Source organism: Hyperolius riggenbachi, chromosome 4, assembly GCF_040937935.1.
Source record: "Hyperolius riggenbachi isolate aHypRig1 chromosome 4, aHypRig1.pri, whole genome shotgun sequence".
Lineage (NCBI taxonomy): Eukaryota > Metazoa > Chordata > Amphibia > Anura > Hyperoliidae > Hyperolius > Hyperolius riggenbachi.
The window spans coordinates 45,200,838-45,224,544 of record NC_090649.1 but is presented as its reverse complement, the minus strand read 5'-3'; the positions used below and the strand labels follow the sequence as shown (position 1 = coordinate 45,224,544).

The following is a 23,707-nucleotide window of genomic DNA, read 5'->3' as shown; positions in this document are numbered from 1 at the left end:
TTTACTTATCTAGTTACAGAGAACCGCAGCTCTCTGTAGTGAGTGAGTTAGCGTTATCAGCTTGAGTGTCTGCTATCAGAGAAGTCCGTCCGGCGCATGACACAGCCCAGCTCTCTGTGGTGTATGAGACAGCCTTATAAATCAGCTGGAGTGTCTGCTAGCCTATAAGCAGGCTGAAGCCTGTCGTCGCATACTATGCTAATGAGCCATCGGCCAAAGCAAAACTAAGTGATAGCATCTACTTTTTTTTAACACAAGGGCGTCAATTCACCAGAGAGGATTTACTAAGAGAAAAAAGGTAGGTAGATTATCTCATGAGGTATTTTAACACTCTGGAGTCAATTCACCAGTGTGAGAGGACAGAGAGAAAAGTGTTCGATAGCAGGGGATAATGGAGAGATATGCATGAGGAAAGTGTGAGAAAGCAGAGATTTAGGTAATAATCGGTATTAATGATTTACATGGGTTACTTCTCCGCTCTGTAAGCATGAAAGTGAAGCATTGTGGGTAGGAGGCAGAGTTTAACCACTACATGACCAGAGTATTCCCGCCTTATACTGCCGGATCACATCATTAATCATATCATTCACGAGTGAGTCTGAACGTCTTAACCACCTCTGTCTCAGTAAAATTATCACGAACTGTTCTCACACGAAAAATACGAGGGGCGATTAAACAGACCCTCCTCCTGCGCCTTCGTATCCTCATAATAGAAGCAAGCTCTAAGGCCTAGTGCACACCAGAGCGGTTCGGCTGCGTTTTTTGCGATCCGCTTGCGGCTGCGGATACGCGTGGGAGGCGTTTTGCATAAACGCATACTCCCGGGCTGCTGCAGATTTAGGATTGCGGAGGCGTTTCTGACTCAATGTTAAGTATAGGAAAAACGCAAACCGCTCTGAAAACCTGCACTTCACAGCGGTTTGTCAGGCGGTTTTTGTTACAGTAGCTGTTCAGTAACAGCTTTACTGTAACAATACAGAAAATCTACTACACCAAAAACGCTTCACAGAACTGCAAAATGCTAGCTGAAACGCTACAGAAAAACAAGAAAAAGCGTTTCAAAATCTGCTAGCATTTTGCGAATATACTAGCGGTTTTTGGTGTGCATCAGGCCTAACAGAGTAAGCTCAAAAGGCTCCATCTTCCACAGCAGCAGCTGCTGTGTGAAAACCACGATATCTCCAGGTTAATTCAGGGGGTTAAGAGATGTAAAAATTACGAATGACCACACACCGTTTCTTCCCTGGTGAAATGTGATTTGGGGAAAAACTAACTACTAACTATCACTTATTTATCTCATACTTATCTCACATTTATCTCTTGCATTTCTCTCGATCGATAATTTCCCCTATACTTCTGGATAATTGCTACTTGGAGATATCACAGGAGGTTAATTACCTCCCAAGAGATAAATAGGTTGGTAACCTCTGGTGAATTGACGCCAAGGTCGATGGAGAAAGATAAGCTCTCCATATAAAATAACAGATATGTGATTAATGTAAATAGTAATTATCAATAAACTGCCCCTTCAAATAGAGACACTGAAGCGAAAAAAAATTATGCTATTATGATTTGTATGTGTAGTACAGCTAAGAAATAAAACGTTAAGATCAGATACATCAGTCTAATTGTTTCCAGTACAAGAAGTGTTAATAAACTCCAGTTGTTATCTCTATGCAAAGAAGCCATTAATCTCTACGGCTTTCAGAGTCGTGGAATGGGCTGTTTTATGACTTTTATTATCTGAAATGTTATTGAACTATTTAATATTTCTCTGCCAGAGGCGAGGTCAGTAGTTCACAGACTGCTCGGAAAGAAGAATTCTGAATGCTGAGTGATGTGTAATCTGAACATAGTGTATAATGATCCAATGTTATAAATACAACTATATACCTAAAAAAAAGGGAATATTTTCTTTTCTGCAAATCTTCTAGTAATTATTCATAGTACACTACAAATTCATTATATCATATATTTTTTTTTCTCTTCAGAGTCTTTTTAACTGTAGTGTAGCTCTAGAAATCCACGCTAAACTGTCGCTATTACATAGGCTTTGCGAATTTTCTTACTATCATGCAGAACTATTCTTCAACTGGCTAGAACAGTTTTAGAAGAATAAACTGTCGGTAATGCTTTGAGAAATCTGGCCCAGGGACTATGTTACACAGTGCCAACTGTCCTGTGTCCTGGTCACCCCTCCCAGTTGATAGGCAATGCACTGTTATGTTGATGGAGTAGTAGACATCAGAAGTTTCCTGTCTCGTCCAACTACAATTCTCGCAAACTCTTTCTGTTGTAAGAAAGGAAAGTTTTATGTTTTCCTGTGTTTCTTGTTTTGTACCTTTTTTAAAAAAAATTGACAAAACTTATTGCAAATTGCAATAAAAGTTTTTAAAAAAACCTGGTCTTTGTTGTATTGTATGTATTGCACAATGCATATCTAACTGGCTGGTGATGACAACCATTAGGCTCTTGCCTGCCTGGCATTACTTTTTTGTCTGTTGTAGGCACCACAACGTCCGGTAGTTGAATTGTCACAGGCTCAGCAGCAGAAGTACGTCTCATAAGGTTTGACACAAAAGGTAATTGGCAGCAGAGTACACACAGGTCCTCGCACACTAGAGACCTTGGTTGAGGGATATCATGTCCGGTAGTTGACTGGTCGCAGCATCAGAAGCAAAGTAAGTATCACAAGGTTAGACACAACAGGTAATTGGCAGCAGAGTAGACACAGGTCCTCACACACTCAAGACCTTGGTTGAAGGATATCATGTCCGGTAGTTGACGGGTCGCAGCAGCAGAAGTAAAGTAAGTATCATAATATTTGACACAACAGGTAATTGGCAGCAGAGTAGACAGGCCCTTGCCCCTTAGGGACCTGTGTTGAAGGATATAACGTCCAGGAAATGGACTTGTCACAGCAGTAGTAAGTATAATTAGGTTTTAGAGTCTTGAGACAGCAGGTAACGGCAGCAGAGTAGACAGGCCCTTGCCCTTTAGAGACATGGTTTGAAGGATATAACGTCCAGGAAATGGACTTGTCACAGCAGTAGTAAGTATCATTAGGTTTTAGAGTCTTGAGACAGCAGGTAACGGCAGCAGAGTAGACAGGCCCTTGCCCCTTAGGGACATGGTTTGAAGGATATAACGTCCAGGAAATGGACTTGTCACAGCAGTAGTAAGTATCATTAGGTTTATGAGTCTTGAGACAGCAGGTAACGGCAGCAGAGTAGACAGGCCCTTGCCCCTTAGGGACATGGTTTGAAGGATATAACGTCCAGGAAATGGACTTGTCACAGCAGTAGTAAGTATCATTAGGTCTTAGAGTCTTGAGACAGCAGGTAACGGCAGCAGAGTAGACAGGCCCTTGCCCCTTAGGGACCTGTGTTGAAGGATATAAAGTCCAGGAAATGGACTTGTCACAGCAGTAGTAAGTATCATTAGGTTTTAGAGTCTTGAGACAGCAGGTAACGGCAGCAGAGTAGACAGGCCCTTGCCCCTTAGGGACATGGTTTGAAGGATATAACGTCCAGGAAATGGACTTGTCACAGCAGTAGTAAGTATCATTAGGTTTATGAGTCTTGAGACAGCAGGTAACGGCAGCAGAGTAGACAGGCCCTTGCCCCTTAGGGACATGGTTTGAAGGATATAACGTCCAGGAAATGGACTTGTCACAGCAGTAGTAAGTATCATTAGGTTTTAGAGTCTTGAGACAGCAGGTAACGGCAGCAGAGTAGACAGGCCCTTGCCCTTTAGAGACATGGTTTGAAGGATATAACGTCCAGGAAATGGACTTGTCACAGCAGTAGTAATTATCATTAGGTTTTAGAGTCTTGAGACAGCAGGTAACGGCAGCAGAGTAGACAGGCCCTTGCCCTTTAGAGACATGGTTTGAAGGATATAACGTCCAGGAAATGGACTTGTCACAGCAGTAGTAAGTATCATTAGGTTTATGAGTCTTGAGACAGCAGGTAACGGCAGCAGAGTAGACAGGCCCTTGCCCCTTAGGGACATGGTTTGAAGGATATAACGTCCAGGAAATGGACTTGTCACAGCAGTAGTAAGTATCATTAGGTTTTAGAGTCTTGAGACAGCAGGTAACGGCAGCAGAGTAGACAGGCCCTTGCCCTTTAGAGACATGGTTTGAAGGATATAACGTCCAGGAAATGGACTTGTCACAGCAGTAGTAATTATCATTAGGTTTTAGAGTCTTGAGACAGCAGGTAACGGCAGCAGAGTAGACAGGCCCTTGCCCTTTAGAGACATGGTTTGAAGGATATAACGTCCAGGAAATGGACTTGTCACAGCAGTAGTAAGTATCATTAGGTCTTAGAGTCTTGAAACAGCAGGTAACGGCAGCAGAGTAGACAGGCCCTTGCCCCTTAGGGACCTGTGTAGAAGGATATAAAGTCCAGGAAATGGACTTGTCACAGCAGTAGTAAGTATCATTAGGTTTTAGAGTCTTGAGACAGCAGGTAACGGCAGCAGAGTAGACAGGCCCTTGCCCTTTAGAGACATGGTTTGAAGGATATAACGTCCAGGAAATGGACTTGTCACAACAGTAGTAAGTATCATTAGGTCTTAGAGTCTTGAGACAGCAGGTAACGGCAGCAGAGTAGACAGGCCCTTGCCCCTTAGGGACCTGTGTTGAAGGATATAAAGTCCAGGAAATGGACTTGTCACAGCAGTAGTAAGTATCATTAGGTTTTAGAGTCTTGAGACAGCAGGTAACGGCAGCAGAGTAGACAGGCCCTTGCCCCTTAGGGACATGGTTTGAAGGATATAACGTCCAGGAAATGGACTTGTCACAGCAGTAGTAAGTATCATTAGGTCTTAGAGTCTTGAAACAGCAGGTAACGGCAGCAGAGTAGACAGGCCCTTGCCCCTTAGGGACCTGTGTAGAAGGATATAAAGTCCAGGAAATGGACTTGTCACAGCAGTAGTAAGTATCATTAGGTTTATGAGTCTTGAGACAGCAGGTAACGGCAGCAGAGTAGACAGGCCCTTGCCCCTTAGGGACATGGTTTGAAGGATATAACGTCCAGGAAATGGACTTGTCACAGCAGTAGTAAGTATCATTAGGTTTTAGAGTCTTGAGACAGCAGGTAACGGCAGCAGAGTAGACAGGCCCTTGCCCCTTAGGGACATGGTTTGAAGGATATAACGTCCAGGAAATGGACTTGTCACAGCAGTAGTAATTATCATTAGGTTTTAGAGTCTTGAGACAGCAGGTAACGGCAGCAGAGTAGACAGGCCCTTGCCCTTTAGAGACATGGTTTGAAGGATATAACGTCCAGGAAATGGACTTGTCACAGCAGTAGTAAGTATCATTAGGTCTTAGAGTCTTGAAACAGCAGGTAACGGCAGCAGAGTAGACAGGCCCTTGTCCCTTAGGGACATGGTTTGAAGGATATAACGTCCAGGAAATGGACTTGTCACAGCAGTAGTAAGTATAATTAGGTTTTAGAGTCTTGAGACAGCAGGTAACGGCAGCAGAGTAGACAGGCCCTTGCCCTTTAGAGACATGGTTTGAAGGATATAACGTCCAGGAAATGGACTTGTCACAGCAGTAGTAAGTATCATTAGGTCTTAGAGTCTTGAAACAGCAGGTAACGGCAGCAGAGTAGACAGGCCCTTGCCCCTTAGGGACATGGTTTGAAGGATATAACGTCCAGGAAATGGACTTGTCACAGCAGTAGTAAGTATCATTAGGTTTTAGAGTCTTGAGACAGCAGGTAACGGCAGCAGAGTAGACAGGCCCTTGCCCTTTAGAGACATGGTTTGAAGGATATAACGTCCAGGAAATGGACTTGTCACAACAGTAGTAAGTATCATTAGGTCTTAGAGTCTTGAGACAGCAGGTAACGGCAGCAGAGTAGACAGGCCCTTGTCCCTTAGGGACCTGTGTTGAAGGATATAAAGTCCAGGAAATGGACTTGTCACAGCAGTAGTAAGTATCATTAGGTTTTAGAGTCTTGAGACAGCAGGTAACGGCAGCAGAGTAGACAGGCCCTTGCCCTTTAGAGACATGGTTTGAAGGATATAACGTCCAGGAAATGGACTTGTCACAGCAGTAGTAAGTATCATTAGGTCTTAGAGTCTTGAAACAGCAGGTAACGGCAGCAGAGTAGACAGGCCCTTGTCCCTTAGGGACATGGTTTGAAGGATATAACGTCCAGGAAATGGACTTGTCACAGCAGTAGTAAGTATAATTAGGTTTTAGAGTCTTGAGACAGCAGGTAACGGCAGCAGAGTAGACAGGCCCTTGCCCTTTAGAGACATGGTTTGAAGGATATAACGTCCAGGAAATGGACTTGTCACAGCAGTAGTAAGTATCATTAGGTTTTAGAGTCTTGAGACAGCAGGTAACGGCAGCAGAGTAGACAGGCCCTTGCCCCTTAGGGACATGGTTTGAAGGATATAACGTCCAGGAAATGGACTTGTCACAGCAGTAGTAATTATCATTAGGTTTTAGAGTCTTGAGACAGCAGGTAACGGCAGCAGAGTAGACAGGCCCTTGCCCTTTAGAGACATGGTTTGAAGGATATAACGTCCAGGAAATGGACTTGTCACAGCAGTAGTAAGTATCATTAGGTCTTAGAGTCTTGAAACAGCAGGTAACGGCAGCAGAGTAGACAGGCCCTTGTCCCTTAGGGACATGGTTTGAAGGATATAACGTCCAGGAAATGGACTTGTCACAGCAGTAGTAAGTATAATTAGGTTTTAGAGTCTTGAGACAGCAGGTAACGGCAGCAGAGTAGACAGGCCCTTGCCCTTTAGAGACATGGTTTGAAGGATATAACGTCCAGGAAATGGACTTGTCACAGCAGTAGTAAGTATCATTAGGTCTTAGAGTCTTGAAACAGCAGGTAACGGCAGCAGAGTAGACAGGCCCTTGCCCCTTAGGGACATGGTTTGAAGGATATAACGTCCAGGAAATGGACTTGTCACAGCAGTAGTAAGTATCATTAGGTTTTAGAGTCTTGAGACAGCAGGTAACGGCAGCAGAGTAGACAGGCCCTTGCCCTTTAGAGACATGGTTTGAAGGATATAACGTCCAGGAAATGGACTTGTCACAACAGTAGTAAGTATCATTAGGTCTTAGAGTCTTGAGACAGCAGGTAACGGCAGCAGAGTAGACAGGCCCTTGTCCCTTAGGGACCTGTGTTGAAGGATATAAAGTCCAGGAAATGGACTTGTCACAGCAGTAGTAAGTATCATTAGGTTTTAGAGTCTTGAGACAGCAGGTAACGGCAGCAGAGTAGACAGGCCCTTGCCCCTTAGGGACCTGTGTTGAAGGATATAACGTCCGGCAGTTGAATTGACACAGCAGTAGTAGTAGTAAGTATCATTAGGTTTATGAGTCTTGAGACAGCAGGTAACGGCAGCAGAGTACACAGGCCCTTGCCCCTTAGGGACCTGTGTTGAAGGATATAACGTCCGGCAGTAGACTTGTCACAGCAGTAGTAGTAAGTATCATATTAGGTTTGAGACTGCAGGTTTTTGATGTAAAATTCACGGGGGAAAAAATCAGATACAATATTCGCCAAGTTTGTAAGGGATAATTTTCATTTTCTTCAACAATTTTATTTTACTTGGTCTCCTTAAGGATCAATAAGAGGGGCATTAAAATCATCATTAATCCAGGATTCGTTCATTTTGATGAATGTGAGTCTGTCCACATTTTCTGCAGACAGACGTGTCCGGTAGTCAGTGACCACGCCACCTGCCGCACTAAACACTCTCTCAGATAGAACACTTGAGGCGGGGCATGCAAGTACCTCCAGCGCATACTGAGCAAGTTCTGGCCAGGTGTCAATTTTTTTGGTCCAGTACTCCATGGGGTCATTACTCTCTATGTTATCAGGAGCACTAGCCGACCCTAAATAGTCACTCACCATACGGTCCAGCCGCTGGCGGTGACTACTATTGCTGCTGGTGCTGCTGCATGGAGCATTGGAAGACTCTGGCTGATAAAAGTCATAAAACATACTCAGCAAATTTTGTGGTTTTTTGGTACTGCTGGGACCACCACAAGTTTGCTGAGTACTTTGCAGAGGAGTGAAAACTGTGGCCCGGGGTGAAGGTGCGGGAAAAGCATCTTCAACCCAGCGAGCAAGGGCTTCATGGATCTTTCGCATCATGTTGTCTGCCTGGGATGGGGGAAGGAACTGCCTTAATTTCCCTTTACAGCGGGGATCTAAAATGGTGGCCACCCACATGTCCAGCCTCACTTTCAATTTCTTTATCCGGGGGTCACTCTTGAAGCACTGGATCATGTGAGCAGCCATAGGAAAGAGGTGCCTGCCAGAAATCTCCTCTTCCGGCCTGTTATCACAGCTGTCACCATCCTGCTCCAGCAGCTCATCAATCTCTTCCCACCCCCGTACAATTGCCTCTTCCTCCTCCTCCTCCTCAACCTCTGCCTCTCCTACGTCCTCTTCCTGGGCATCAGCATGATCAGACACTCCCAAATTTGCCTGTGCACTCTGATCTCCACGTCCAAGCAAGTTAAACAACATTTTGTCAAGCATGAAGATAAGGGGGAGTACTTGTGAGATGCTACAGTTCTCCATGCTGACCAACTTTGTGGCTTGCTCGAAAGGCTGCAAAACTTGGCAAACCTGACCAATTTGCTCCCACTGGTCCCCAGTAATGTAGTCCAGTGACAAATTTGAGGAAGCTGTCTCAGAAAGATAGATTCTGACTGCCATTCGCTGCTCCCACAACCTCTGCAACATGTAGAGGGTGGAATTCCACCGCGTTGGGCAATCACTTATGAGTCTGTGCTGCGGAAGATTATGACGGCGCTGCAACAACTTCAAAGAAGCGGAGGCGGTTGCTGAGCGCCGGATGTGAGCTGACACCTTTCGTGCTGTTGAAACAGCGTCCTTTAACCCTTCATATGTTCCTAAGAACTTACTAACTATAAGATTGAAGACGTGGGCCAAACAGGGAAGATGGGTGTAGCCACCTAGACGCATAGCAGACAGCATATTAGACCCATTGTCAGAGACGACAATTCCTGTAAGAAGTTTCCGTGGGGCCAACCACTGGCGGATCTGATCTTCAAAGGCACTAAGGATTTCAGATCCTGTTTGCCTCTTCTCTTCCATCGATACCAGCTTCAGCATTGCTTGGCATCGATGGTGCTGCATGCCAGTATACGAGCGAAACTGCTTGATGGGAGGCTCATCAACTACCTGGCCTGCCACAGAACAGGTGGCAGAGGGGAGTGGAGCGGGCCTCCCCTTGACCCCACGAGGTGGCACCACAAGCTGTTGAGATACTGGACAAGATCTTCCACCATCCCCAGCACGATGTAGAGTGACCCAATGGGCTGTATAAGTTATATACTTCCCCTGCCCATGCCTGCTGCTCCAGGCATCTGTAGTAAAATGGACCTTTCCACCCACCGCATGGTCCATTGACCGGGCTACACACGCCACCATTTGCTGGTGTAGGGCAGGTATCGCTTTCCTGGCAAAATAATGTCGGCTGGGGATCCTCCATTGTGGCGCCACACTGCTCATAAGTTTGCGGAAGGGGGCACTGTCCACAAAATTGTAGGGTAGCAGCTGTTGGGCCAACATTTTTGCCAGGAGCCCATTATTTTTTACAACAAATTTGTCATTTGCAGGGAGCATACGCTTCCTCTGCAACATTTCAGGAACCGAAGGCTGGCGCTGAAAACCTAATGAGGTGGATTGGTGCACTATTCCAGCCTGGCATGCAGAGAGAATCGGACAGGATTGGGAAGGTGCAGGCTGAATAGGGACAGGCCGAAGGCTGGAAGGAGGAAGGGGTGGGCCTGCTGTTGCTGCTGTTCCAGCCACACTCTTCCCAGAATTCTGTACCCACTGAAATGCACTGTGGTGATGGACGCGCAGATGGCTTCTCATGCCAGAAGTGCCAAAGCCGCTGCCCTTTTGGCCTCTGCTTACCGCTTTGCGGCATATGGTACAGACCACCTTGCAAACGTCCTCTGCATGGTCTGTAAAGAAATGCCATGCTGGGGATGACCTTTCTGCACTCCTACTGGTTTTTTTGGTTGTTTTTTTACCAGCATTGGAATTGGCAGCAACAGGAATTACAGCTGGAAGTTGCTGGCCAACTGGATGATCACTTTGACCATGGTGATTGTGCCTACTGCTGCTGACACCTAGGCCACGAGATGCCGTCCATGTAGGAACATTAGCCTCACAATCATCTACTTCAACCACAGAATTATCATCTTGTTCCTCCACCTGCACACTGTGCAAATCAGTGGTTGTATTAAGAAGTTGAGTAGTACCACTGGTGTCACAAGCTTGTGGAGCTTTTCTGCATGACAAAAAAATGGGGGCCATTTCTGTCAAAACATCACCCACTATTTCTTGAGAGCTTGGACCCAAGGTCTCTGCCAATGCCTCATCCAAATCTTTTTGCAAATCCCTCTCCTCATCCTGAAATGTTAAATTTAGCTCTGGAGAAGAGCACTGGGAGGAGGCAATCACATCACAATCAGCAACTGCCGCCAGGGTTTTCGCAGCCTCACGAGGAACATGAGAACTGGTGCTGCTGTGACTGTCAAGACTACCTAACAATTCCTCAGACTGGGTACAGGGCTCCTTTTCAAAATAGTTCAGGACAGTATTGGCTCGTTCCTCATTAATAGTTATCCTGCGACCAAACACAGGGAACAAATTGCGTACCAAAGGGGATCTATTCCTGCTGCCACCTTCTGCCTGATCACGTGCTTTGCGTGATCCACCGTCGCTCCACTGTCTTTTTGGAGTGAAAGGTGCATCCTGCTGCTTTCGATCCATTGCCTTTGGACTCAGTAGATAAAATAAAAATTTTATATATATATATAAAATTATAAATATATGTATATATATATATATATATATACACACACACACTCTCTCTGTCACACCACAGTAAGCTAACTATCCCTGACCCTCGCACACTACAGCAAGTACACTCTCTATCACACTACACCTGACTCTCTCTCTCTATATATATATCACTCTAAGCTAAACCTGACTCTCTCTCTCTATATCACACTAACCTAAGCCTGAATCTCTATCACACTAACCTAAGCCTACCTCTCTGATTCTCCTCACAGCAAATATTACACACTACACTACAATCTAGCTCTCACACTCAATCTACAATCTGTCACAAATACCCAGCTAACTCACTAATCCTCACTCTAGTCTAAGCTCACTCACACACAGTCTTTAAAAAGACTATTGGTTTATTATTTATACAGTAAAGTATATATCTCAAACTCAGTCAGTAACAAAATATGGGTCTGTCTCTCTCCTCTGCTCCACAAGACTGAAACCCACAAAATGGAGGACAGCCTCTCCTCTATTTTATACAAGATGGGTGGGATAAGTTGTGATAGGTCGCTAGGAAATGGTTGCTAACGTATGATTGGTCTATCTTTTTAAAGCAGCCCTATTTGTTCAGCAATTTCGCGGATTTCCGCGGAATTCCGAATTCCGGCAGTTGCCTGATTGGTTCATTCATTCCGAATGCAATGATTGGCTTAAAAATACCGTTCTGCCGGAATCGCGGAAATTCCGCGGAATTCCGTTTCCGTTAACGGAAAATTCCACGTTCCGCGTTCCGATGCGGAAACGTAATTTCCGGCCGGAATTGCGGAAATTACAATTCCGCGATATCCGAGCGAGCAACCCTGCACAAAACTCTTGGTATACTTCTGGCATCTTACGCCTCTAAGAAATCCTACAAGGAGTGTTTTTATCAGTCATATCTCCAAACTAATATCAATGTGTGATCTTTCAGCTTTTTGAAACAGTTCACAAGAAACATTGAGCTTCCTGGAAATGTACTTGTGGAGATGTGAATGCTTACAATCACCGGTATGGCATTCATTATGCTTTTGAGATTACTGCAAACACTGCTGCAAGTTTTGATTTTCTGCCAATCTGTTTCTTCAATACCACATGCCATCAGTAGAGGGACTCATTGTGAGGACTCTTGTCTGCAGCTATACCCAAGAATGGCATTGTGAGGTTAAAGCGCTAACAAAGAATTTACACAAATCCAACTGCAAAAGTTGCCAAAACCTGCAAGAAGTGTTTTCCACCAGCTGCAGTTTTCTAAGAGAGAACTATGCAGAAAGCCACTGGAAAGTAAAACTGGATTAACACATGGACTAGAGTTTGTTACAAGGCATAGGGCAGAATCCAAAGTCACCTTGATCAGGTTTCAATAGTTTAATAAAGCCACAACAGAGCTTTTTCAACCCCAGTCAAAATGTTATCTTTAACTTAAGCCCGATATTGCACATCATTGTTAAAAGAACAGTTCCTCCTTGACGTATGTTGGTGGCAGCATCAGACTGTGAGAATTTGTCCCCACAACAGGCTCTGGAGAACTTATAAGACTAGAGGGAGGAGTGCATGCTGCAAGCTCCAGTTAAGTCCTAAAGGAAATTCTTGTGCGGTGTGCTAGAAATTTGAAAATTGAGAAAAAACTTGTTTTCCCATAAAACATACTTGACAAATCAGAGCCCCAAACAACAGAAAAAAAATATATTTAAAAACGATGAACAATTTGAGGGTCACCTGCTACTTTGCTCTGTATGGGTGGTGGAGTTAGTGTGCCCCAATGGGCCAACATATGTTAAGCCCTCTTCACCCAATGAAGAGGCTTTTCAGCAAGCCAGAGATTTTCATGGGATGTTGTTTCTTCCGGAGGACTGTCTTATGATATCGAGCAGTTAACCAGAGTTTCACAGAAAGATTCATCAAGGATACAGGAGGTCCATACTGTCCAGTGTCCAAGCATCCAAAGGCAGAGCGATCATACCCTTAAGCTCCCAATTCAAGTGCAGATTGTCACATCAGCAACCAGGATGGCCGAGTGGTTAAGGCGTTGGACTTAAGATCCAATGGATATATATCCGCGTGGGTTCGAACCCCACTCCTGGTAAACTTTCTTGACGTCACTGAATGTCAAACAATGCCTTCTGCGCGCTATCCTGCACAAAACTCTTGGTATACTTCTGGCATCTTACGCCTCTAAGAAATCCTACAAGGAGTGTTTTTATCAGTCATATCTCCAAACTAATATCAATGTGTGATCTTTCAGCTTTTTGAAACAGTTCACAAGAAACATTGAGCTTCCTGGAAATGTACTTGTGGAGATGTGAATGCTTACAATCACCGGTATGGCATTCATTATGCTTTTGAGATTACTGCAAACACTGCTGCAAGTTTTGATTTTCTGCCAATCTGTTTCTTCAATACCACATGCCATCAGTAGAGGGACTCATTGTGAGGACTCTTGTCTGCAGCTATACCCAAGAATGGCATTGTGAGGTTAAAGCGCTAACAAAGAATTTACACAAATCCAACTGCAAAAGTTGCCAAAACCTGCAAGAAGTGTTTTCCACCAGCTGCAGTTTTCTAAGAGAGAACTATGCAGAAAGCCACTGGAAAGTAAAACTGGATTAACACATGGACTAGAGTTTGTTACAAGGCATAGGGCAGAATCCAAAGTCACCTTGATCAGGTTTCAATAGTTTAATAAAGCCACAACAGAGCTTTTTCAACCCCAGTCAAAATGTTATCTTTAACTTAAGCCCGATATTGCACATCATTGCTTAAAGAACAGTTCCTACTTGACGTATGTTGGTGGCAGCATCAGACTGTGAGAATTTGTCCCCACAACAGGCTCTGGAGAACTTATAAGACTAGAGGGAGGAGTGCATGCTGCAAGCTCCAGTTAAGTCCTAAAGGAAATTCTTGTGCGGTGTGCTAGAAATTTGAAAATTGAGAAAAAACTTGTTTTCCCATAAAACATACTTGACAAATCAGAGCCCCAAACAACAGAAAAAAAAATATTTAAAAACGATGAACAATTTGAGGGTCACCTGCTACTTTGCTCTGTATGGGTGGTGGAGTTAGTGTGCCCCAATGGGCCAACATATGTTAAGCCCTCTTCACCCAATGAAGAGGCTTTTCAGCAAGCCAGAGATTTTCATGGGATGTTGTTTCTTCCGGAGGACTGTCTTATGATATCGAGCAGTTAACCAGAGTTTCACAGAAAGATTCATCAAGGATACAGGAGGTCCATACTGTCCAGTGTCCAAGCATCCAAAGGCAGAGCGATCATACCCTTAAGCTCCCATTTCAAGTGCAGACCATCATATCAGCAACCAGGATGGCCGAGTGGTTAAGGCGTTGGACTTAAGATCCAATGGATATATATCCGCGTGGGTTCGAACCCCACTCCTGGTAAACTTTCTTGACGTCACTGAATGTCAAACAATGCCTTCTGCGTGCTATCCTGCACAAAACTCTTGGTATACTTCTGGCATCTTACGCCTCTAAGAAATCCTACAAGGAGTGTTTTTATCAGTCATATCTCCAAACTAATATCAATGTGTGATCTTTCAGCTTTTTGAAACAGTTCACAAGAAACATTGAGCTTCCTGGAAATGTACTTGTGGAGATGTGAATGCTTACAATCACCGGTATGGCATTCATTATGCTTTTGAGATTACTGCAAACACTGCTGCAAGTTTTGATTTTCTGCCAATCTGTTTCTTCAATACCACATGCCATCAGTAGAGGGACTCATTGTGAGGACTCTTGTCTGCAGCTATACCCAAGAATGGCATTGTGAGGTTAAAGCGCTAACAAAGAATTTACACAAATCCAACTGCAAAAGTTGCCAAAACCTGCAAGAAGTGTTTTCCACCAGCTGCAGTTTTCTAAGAGAGAACTATGCAGAAAGCCACTGGAAAGTAAAACTGGATTAACACATGGACTAGAGTTTGTTACAAGGCATAGGGCAGAATCCAAAGTCACCTTGATCAGGTTTCAATAGTTTAATAAAGCCACAACAGAGCTTTTTCAACCCCAGTCAAAATGTTATCTTTAACTTAAGCCCAATATTGCACATCATTGCTTAAAGAACAGTTCCTACTTGACGTATGTTGGTGGCAGCATCAGACTGTGAGAATTTGTCCCCACAACAGGCTCTGGAGAACTTATAAGACTAGAGGGAGGAGTGCATGCTGCAAGCTCCAGTTAAGTCCTAAAGGAAATTCTTGTGCGGTGTGCTAGAAATTTGAAAATTGAGAAAAAACTTGTTTTCCCATAAAACATACTTGACAAATCAGAGCCCCAAACAACAGAAAAAAAAAATATTTAAAAACGATGAACAATTTGAGGGTCACCTGCTACTTTGCTCTGTATGGGTGGTGGAGTTAGTGTGCCCCAATGGGCCAACATATGTTAAGCCCTCTTCACCCAATGAAGAGGCTTTTCAGCAAGCCAGAGATTTTCATGGGATGTTGTTTCTTCCGGAGGACTGTCTTATGATATCGAGCAGTTAACCAGAGTTTCACAGAAAGATTCATCAAGGATACAGGAGGTCCATACTGTCCAGTGTCCAAGCATCCAAAGGCAGAGCGATCATACCCTTAAGCTCCCAATTCAAGTGCAGACTGTCATATCAGCAACCAGGATGGCCGAGTGGTTAAGGCGTTGGACTTAAGATCCAATGGATATATATCCGCGTGGGTTCGAACCCCACTCCTGGTAAACTTTCTTGACGTCACTGAATGTCAAACAATGCCTTCTGCGCGCTATCCTGCACAAAACTCTTGGTATACTGCTGGCATCTTACGCCTCTAAGAAATCCTACAAGGAGTGTTTTTATCAGTCATATCTCCAAACTAATATCAATGTGTGATCTTTCAGCTTTTTGAAACAGTTCACAAGAAACGTTGAGCTTCCTGGAAATGTACTTGTGGAGATGTGAATGCTTACAATCACCGGTATGGCATTCATTATGCTTTTGAGATTACTGCAAACACTGCTGCAAGTTTTGATTTTCTGCCAATCTGTTTCTTCAATACCACATGCCATCAGTAGAGGGACTCATTGTGAGGACTCTTGTCTGCAGCTATACCCAAGAATGGCATTGTGAGGTTAAAGCGCTAACAAAGAATTTACACAAATCCAACTGCAAAAGTTGCCAAAACCTGCAAGAAGTGTTTTCCACCAGCTGCAGTTTTCTAAGAGAGAACTATGCAGAAAGCCACTGGAAAGTAAAACTGGATTAACACATGGACTAGAGTTTGTTACAAGGCATAGGGCAGAATCCAAAGTCACCTTGATCAGGTTTCAATAGTTTAATAAAGCCACAACAGAGCTTTTTCAACCCCAGTCAAAATGTTATCTTTAACTTAAGCCCGATATTGCACATCATTGTTAAAAGAACAGTTCCTCCTTGACGTATGTTGGTGGCAGCATCAGACTGTGAGAATTTGTCCCCACAACAGGCTCTGGAGAACTTATAAGACTAGAGGGAGGAGTGCATGCTGCAAGCTCCAGTTAAGTCCTAAAGGAAATTCTTGTGCGGTGTGCTAGAAATTTGAAAATTGAGAAAAAACTTGTTTTCCCATAAAACATACTTGACAAATCAGAGCCCCAAACAACAGAAAAAAAAATATTTAAAAACGATGAACAATTTGAGGGTCACCTGCTACTTTGCTCTGTATGGGTGGTGGAGTTAGTGTGCCCCAATGGGCCAACATATGTTAAGCCCTCTTCACCCAATGAAGAGGCTTTTCAGCAAGCCAGAGATTTTCATGGGATGTTGTTTCTTCCGGAGGACTGTCTTATGATATCAAGCAGTTAACCAGAGTTTCACAGAAAGATTCATCAAGGATACAGGAGGTCCATACTGTCCAGTGTCCAAGCATCCAAAGGCAGAGCGATCATACCCTTAAGCTCCCAATTCAAGTGCAGATTGTCACATCAGCAACCAGGATGGCCGAGTGGTTAAGGCGTTGGACTTAAGATCCAATGGATATATATCCGCGTGGGTTCGAACCCCACTCCTGGTAAACTTTCTTGACGTCACTGAATGTCAAACAATGCCTTCTGCGCGCTATCCTGCACAAAACTCTTGGTATACTTCTGGCATCTTACGCCTCTAAGAAATCCTACAAGGAGTGTTTTTATCAGTCATATCTCCAAACTAATATCAATGTGTGATCTTTCAGCTTTTTGAAACAGTTCACAAGAAACATTGAGCTTCCTGGAAATGTACTTGTGGAGATGTGAATGCTTACAATCACCGGTATGGCATTCATTATGCTTTTGAGATTACTGCAAACACTGCTGCAAGTTTTGATTTTCTGCCAATCTGTTTCTTCAATACCACATGCCATCAGTAGAGGGACTCATTGTGAGGACTCTTGTCTGCAGCTATACCCAAGAATGGCATTGTGAGGTTAAAGCGCTAACAAAGAATTTACACAAATCCAACTGCAAAAGTTGCCAAAACCTGCAAGAAGTGTTTTCCACCAGCTGCAGTTTTCTAAGAGAGAACTATGCAGAAAGCCACTGGAAAGTAAAACTGGATTAACACATGGACTAGAGTTTGTTACAAGGCATAGGGCAGAATCCAAAGTCACCTTGATCAAGTTTCAATAGTTTAATAAAGCCACAACAGAGCTTTTTCAACCCCAGTCAAAATGTTATCTTTAACTTAAGCCCGATATTGCACATCATTGTTAAAAGAACAGTTCCTCCTTGACGTATGTTGGTGGCAGCATCAGACTGTGAGAATTTGTCCCCACAACAGGCTCTGGAGAACTTATAAGACTAGAGGGAGGAGTGCATGCTGCAAGCTCCAGTTAAGTCCTAAAGGAAATTCTTGTGCGGTGTGCTAGAAATTTGAAAATTGAGAAAAAACTTGTTTTCCCATAAAACATACTTGACAAATCAGAGCCCCAAACAACAGAAAAAAAAAATATTTAAAAACGATGAACAATTTGAGGGTCACCTGCTATTTTGCTCTGTATGGGTGGTGGAGTTAGTGTGCCCCAATGGGCCAACATATGTTAAGCCCTCTTCACCCAATGAAGAGGCTTTTCAGCAAGCCAGAGATTTTCATGGGATGTTGTTTCTTCCGGAGGACTGTCTTATGATATCGAGCAGTTAACCAGAGTTTCACAGAAAGATTCATCAAGGATACAGGAGGTCCATACTGTCCAGTGTCCAAGCATCCAAAGGCAGAGCGATCATACCCTTAAGCTCCCATTTCAAGTGCAGACCGTCATATCAGCAACCAGGATGGCCGAGTGGTTAAGGCGTTGGACTTAAGATCCAATGGATATATATCCGCGTGGGTTCGAACCCCACTCCTGGTAAACTTTCTTGACGTCACTGAATGTCAAACAATGCCTTCTGCGTGCTATCCTGCACAAAACTCTTGGTATACTTCTGGCATCTTACGCCTCTAAGAAATCCTACAAGGAGTGTTTTTATCAGTCATATCTCCAAACTAATATCAATGTGTGATCTTTCAGCTTTTTGAAACAGTTCACAAGAAACATTGAGCTTCCTGGAAATGTACTTGTGGAGATGTGAATGCTTACAATCACCGGTATGGCATTCATTATGCTTTTGAGATTACTGCAAACACTGCTGCAAGTTTTGATTTTCTGCCAATCTGTTTCTTCAATACCACATGCCATCAGTAGAGGGACTCATTGTGAGGACTCTTGTCTGCAGCTATACCCAAGAATGGCATTGTGAGGTTAAAGCGCTAACAAAGAATTTACACAAATCCAACTGCAAAAGTTGCCAAAACCTGCAAGAAGTGTTTTCCACCAGCTGCAGTTTTCTAAGAGAGAACTATGCAGAAAGCCACTGGAAAGTAAAACTGGATTAACACATGGACTAGAGTTTGTTACAAGGCATAGGGCAGAATCCAAAGTCACCTTGATCAGGTTTCAATAGTTTAATAAAGCCACAACAGAGCTTTTTCAACCCCAGTCAAAATGTTATCTTTAACTTAAGCCCGATATTGCACATCATTGCTTAAAGAACAGTTCCTCCTTGACGTATGTTGGTGGCAGCATCAGACTGTGAGAATTTGTCCCCACAACAGGCTCTGGAGAGCTTAGAAGACTAGAGGAAGGAGTGCATGCTGCAAGCTCCAGTTAAGTCCTAGAAGAAATTATTGCGCGGTGTGCTAGAAATTTGAAAATTGAGAAAAAACTTGTTTTCCCATAAAACATACTTGACAAATCAGAGCCCCAAACAACAGAAAAAAAATATTTAAAAACGATGAACAATTTGAGGGTCACCTGCTACTTTGCTCTGTATGGGTGGTGGAGTTAGTGTGCCCCAATGGGCCAACATATGTTAAGCCCTCTTCACCCAATGAAGAGGCTTTTCAGCAAGCCAGAGATTTTCATGGGATGTTGTTTCTTCCGGATGACTGTCTTATGATATCAAGCAGTTAACCAGAGTTTCACAGAAAGATTCATCAAGGATACAGGAGGTCCATACTGTCCAGTGTCCAAGCATCCAAAGGCAGAGCGATCATACCCTTAAGCTCCCAATTCAAGTGCAAATTGTCACATCAGCAACCAGGATGGCCGAGTGGTTAAGGCGTTGGACTTAAGATCCAATGGATATATATCCGCGTGGGTTCGAACCCCACTCCTGGTAAACTTTCTTGACGTCACTGAATGTCAAACAATGCCTTCTCCGCGCTATCCTGCACAAAACTCTTGGTATACTTCTGGCATCTTACGCCTCTAAGAAATCCTACAAGGAGTGTTTTTATCAGTCATATCTCCAAACTAATATCAATGTGTGATCTTTCAGCTTTTTGAAACAGTTCACAAGAAACATTGAGCTTCCTGGAAATGTACTTGTGGAGATGTGAATGCTTACAATCACCGGTATGGCATTCATTATGCTTTTGAGATTACTGCAAACACTGCTGCAAGTTTTGATTTTCTGCCAATCTGTTTCTTCAATACCACATGCCATCAGTAGAGGGACTCATTGTGAGGACTCTTGTCTGCAGCTATACCCAAGAATGGCATTGTGAGGTTAAAGCGCTAACAAAGAATTTACACAAATCCAACTGCAAAAGTTGCCAAAACCTGCAAGAAGTGTTTTCCACCAGCTGCAGTTTTCTAAGAGAGAACTATGCAGAAAGCCACTGGAAAGTAAAACTGGATTAACACATGGACTAGAGTTTGTTACAAGGCATAGGGCAGAATCCAAAGTCACCTTGATCAGGTTTCAATAGTTTAATAAAGCCACAACAGAGCTTTTTCAACCCCAGTCAAAATGTTATCTTTAACTTAAGCCCGATATTGCACATCATTGCTTAAAGAACAGTTCCTCCTTGACGTATGTTGGTGGCAGCATCAGACTGTGAGAATTTGTCCCCACAACAGGCTCTGGAGAACTTATAAGACTAGAGGGAGGAGTGCATGCTGCAAGCTCCAGTTAAGTCCTAAAGGAAATTCTTGTGCGGTGTGCTAGAAATTTGAAAATTGAGAAAAAACTTGTTTTCCCATAAAACATACTTGACAAATCAGAGCCCCAAACAACAGAAAAAAAAAATATTTAAAAACGATGAACAATTTGAGGGTCACCTGCTACTTTGCTCTGTATGGGTGGTGGAGTTAGTGTGACCCAATGGGCCAACATATGTTAAGCCCTCTTCACCCAATGAAGAGGCTTTTCAGCAAGCCAGAGATTTTCATGGGATGTTGTTTCTTCCGGAGGACTGTCTTATGATATCGAGCAGTTAACCAGAGTTTCACAGAAAGATTCATCAAGGATACAGGAGGTCCATACTGTCCAGTGTCCAAGCATCCAAAGGCAGAGCGATCATACCCTTAAGCTCCCATTTCAAGTGCAGACTGTCATAGCAGCAACCAGGATGGCCGAGTGGTTAAGGCGTTGGACTTAAGATCCAATGGATATATATCCGCGTGGGTTCGAACCCCACTCCTGGTAAACTTTCTTGACGTCACTGAATGTCAAACAATGCCTTCTGCGCGCTATCCTGCACAAAACTCTTGGTATACTTCTGGCATCTTACGCCTCTAAGAAATCCTACAAGGAGTGTTTTTATCAGTCATATCTCCAAACTAATATCAATGTGTGATCTTTCAGCTTTTTGAAACAGTTCACAAGAAACATTGAGCTTCCTGGAAATGTACTTGTGGAGATGTGAATGCTTACAATCACCGGTATGGCATTCATTATGCTTTTGAGATTACTGCAAACACTGCTGCAAGTCTTGATTTTCTGCCAATCTGTTTCTTCAATACCACATGCCATCAGTAGAGGGACTCATTGTGAGGACTCTTGTCTGCAGCTATACCCAAGAATGGCATTGTGAGGTTAAAGCGCTAACAAAGAATTTACACAAATCCAACTGCAAAAGTTGCCAAAACCTGCAAGAAGTGTTTTCCACCAGCTGCAGTTTTCTAAGAGAGAACTATGCAGAAAGCCACTGAAAAGTAAAACTGGATTAACACATGGACTAGAGTTTGTTACAAGGCATAGGGCAGAATCCAAAGTCACCTTGATCAGGTTTCAATAGTTTAATAAAGCCACAACAGAGCTTTTTCAACCCCAGTCAAAATGTTATCTTTAACTTAAGCCCGATATTGCACATCATTGCTTAAAGAACAGTTCCTCCTTGACGTATGTTGGTGGCAGCATCAGACTGTGAGAATTTGTCCCCACAACAGGCTCTGGAGAACTTATAAGACTAGAGGGAGGAGTGCATGCTGCAAGCTCCAGTTAAGTCCTAGAAGAAATTATTGCGCGGTGTGCTAGAAATTTGAAAATTGAGAAAAAACTTGTTTTCCCATAAAACATACTTGACAAATCAGAGCCCCAAACAACAGAAAAAAAATATTTAAAAACGATGAACAATTTGAGGGTCACCTGCTACTTTGCTCTGTATGGGTGGTGGAGTTAGTGTGCCCCAATGGGCCAACATATGTTAAGCCCTCTTCACCCAATGAAGAGGCTTTTCAGCAAGCCAGAGATTTTCATGGGATGTTGTTTCTTCCGGATGACTGTCTTATGATATCAAGCAGTTAACCAGAGTTTCACAGAAAGATTCATCAAGGATACAGGAGGTCCATACTGTCCAGTGTCCAAGCATCCAAAGGCAGAGCGATCATACCCTTAAGCTCCCAATTCAAGTGCAAATTGTCACATCAGCAACCAGGATGGCCGAGTGGTTAAGGCGTTGGACTTAAGATCCAATGGATATATATCCGCGTGGGTTCGAACCCCACTCCTGGTAAACTTTCTTGACGTCACTGAATGTCAAACAATGCCTTCTGCGCGCTATCCTGCACAAAACTCTTGGTATACTTCTGGCATCTTACGCCTCTAAGAAATCCTACAAGGAGTGTTTTTATCAGTCATATCTCCAAACTAATATCAATGTGTGATCTTTCAGCTTTTTGAAACAGTTCACAAGAAACATTGAGCTTCCTGGAAATGTACTTGTGGAGATGTGAATGCTTACAATCACCGGTATGGCATTCATTATGCTTTTGAGATTACTGCAAACACTGCTGCAAGTTTTGATTTTCTGCCAATCTGTTTCTTCAATACCACATGCCATCAGTAGAGGGACTCATTGTGAGGACTCTTGTCTGCAGCTATACCCAAGAATGGCATTGTGAGGTTAAAGCGCTAACAAAGAATTTACACAAATCCAACTGCAAAAGTTGCCAAAACCTGCAAGAAGTGTTTTCCACCAGCTGCAGTTTTCTAAGAGAGAACTATGCAGAAAGCCACTGGAAAGTAAAACTGGATTAACACATGGACTAGAGTTTGTTACAAGGCATAGGGCAGAATCCAAAGTCACCTTGATCAGGTTTCAATAGTTTAATAAAGCCACAACAGAGCTTTTTCAACCCCAGTCAAAATGTTATCTTTAACTTAAGCCCGATATTGCACATCATTGCTTAAAGAACAGTTCCTCCTTGACGTATGTTGGTGGCAGCATCAGACTGTGAGAATTTGTCCCCACAACAGGCTCTGGAGAACTTATAAGACTAGAGGGAGGAGTGCATGCTGCAAGCTCCAGTTAAGTCCTAAAGGAAATTCTTGTGCGGTGTGCTAGAAATTTGAAAATTGAGAAAAAACTTGTTTTCCCATAAAACATACTTGACAAATCAGAGCCCCAAACAACAGAAAAAAAAAATATTTAAAAACGATGAACAATTTGAGGGTCACCTGCTACTTTGCTCTGTATGGGTGGTGGAGTTAGTGTGACCCAATGGGCCAACATATGTTAAGCCCTCTTCACCCAATGAAGAGGCTTTTCAGCAAGCCAGAGATTTTCATGGGATGTTGTTTCTTCCGGAGGACTGTCTTATGATATCGAGCAGTTAACCAGAGTTTCACAGAAAGATTCATCAAGGATACAGGAGGTCCATACTGTCCAGTGTCCAAGCATCCAAAGGCAGAGCGATCATACCCTTAAGCTCCCATTTCAAGTGCAGACTGTCATATCAGCAACCAGGATGGCCGAGTGGTTAAGGCGTTGGACTTAAGATCCAATGGATATATATCCGCGTGGGTTCGAACCCCACTCCTGGTAAACTTTCTTGACGTCACTGAATGTCAAACAATGCCTTCTGCACGCTATCCTGCACAAAACTCTTGGTATACTTCTGGCATCTTACGCCTCTAAGAAATCCTACAAGGAGTGTTTTTATCAGTCATATCTCCAAACTAATATCAATGTGTGATCTTTCAGCTTTTTGAAACAGTTCACAAGAAACATTGAGCTTCCTGGAAATGTACTTGTGGAGATGTGAATGCTTACAATCACCGGTATGGCATTCATTATGCTTTTGAGATTACTGCAAACA

The 23,707-nt window shown here is 43.4% G+C and overlaps 9 non-coding genes across 9 annotated transcripts; all 9 read left to right on the top strand.

Annotated features, from left to right (window-relative positions):
* Nucleotides 1–12,868: 12,868 nt before the first annotated feature.
* On the top strand, nt 12,869–12,951 carry TRNAL-UAA (transfer RNA leucine (anticodon UAA)). Its single transcript has one exon. It is a non-coding gene; the product is annotated as a tRNA-Leu (tRNA).
* A 1,227-nt stretch (nt 12,952–14,178) lies between these two features.
* TRNAL-UAA (transfer RNA leucine (anticodon UAA)) lies at nt 14,179–14,261 on the top strand. The gene has a single exon. It is a non-coding gene; the product is annotated as a tRNA-Leu (tRNA).
* A 1,228-nt stretch (nt 14,262–15,489) lies between these two features.
* Nucleotides 15,490–15,572, top strand: TRNAL-UAA (transfer RNA leucine (anticodon UAA)). Its single transcript has one exon. It is a non-coding gene; the product is annotated as a tRNA-Leu (tRNA).
* A 1,227-nt stretch (nt 15,573–16,799) lies between these two features.
* Nucleotides 16,800–16,882, top strand: TRNAL-UAA (transfer RNA leucine (anticodon UAA)). The gene has a single exon. It is a non-coding gene; the product is annotated as a tRNA-Leu (tRNA).
* A 1,228-nt stretch (nt 16,883–18,110) lies between these two features.
* Nucleotides 18,111–18,193, top strand: TRNAL-UAA (transfer RNA leucine (anticodon UAA)). The gene has a single exon. It is a non-coding gene; the product is annotated as a tRNA-Leu (tRNA).
* Nucleotides 18,194–19,419: 1,226 nt separating this feature from the next.
* Nucleotides 19,420–19,502, top strand: TRNAL-UAA (transfer RNA leucine (anticodon UAA)). The gene has a single exon. It is a non-coding gene; the product is annotated as a tRNA-Leu (tRNA).
* Nucleotides 19,503–20,730: 1,228 nt separating this feature from the next.
* TRNAL-UAA (transfer RNA leucine (anticodon UAA)) lies at nt 20,731–20,813 on the top strand. The gene has a single exon. It is a non-coding gene; the product is annotated as a tRNA-Leu (tRNA).
* Nucleotides 20,814–22,039: 1,226 nt separating this feature from the next.
* On the top strand, nt 22,040–22,122 carry TRNAL-UAA (transfer RNA leucine (anticodon UAA)). The gene has a single exon. It is a non-coding gene; the product is annotated as a tRNA-Leu (tRNA).
* Nucleotides 22,123–23,350: 1,228 nt separating this feature from the next.
* On the top strand, nt 23,351–23,433 carry TRNAL-UAA (transfer RNA leucine (anticodon UAA)). Its single transcript has one exon. It is a non-coding gene; the product is annotated as a tRNA-Leu (tRNA).
* Nucleotides 23,434–23,707: the final 274 nt, after the last annotated feature.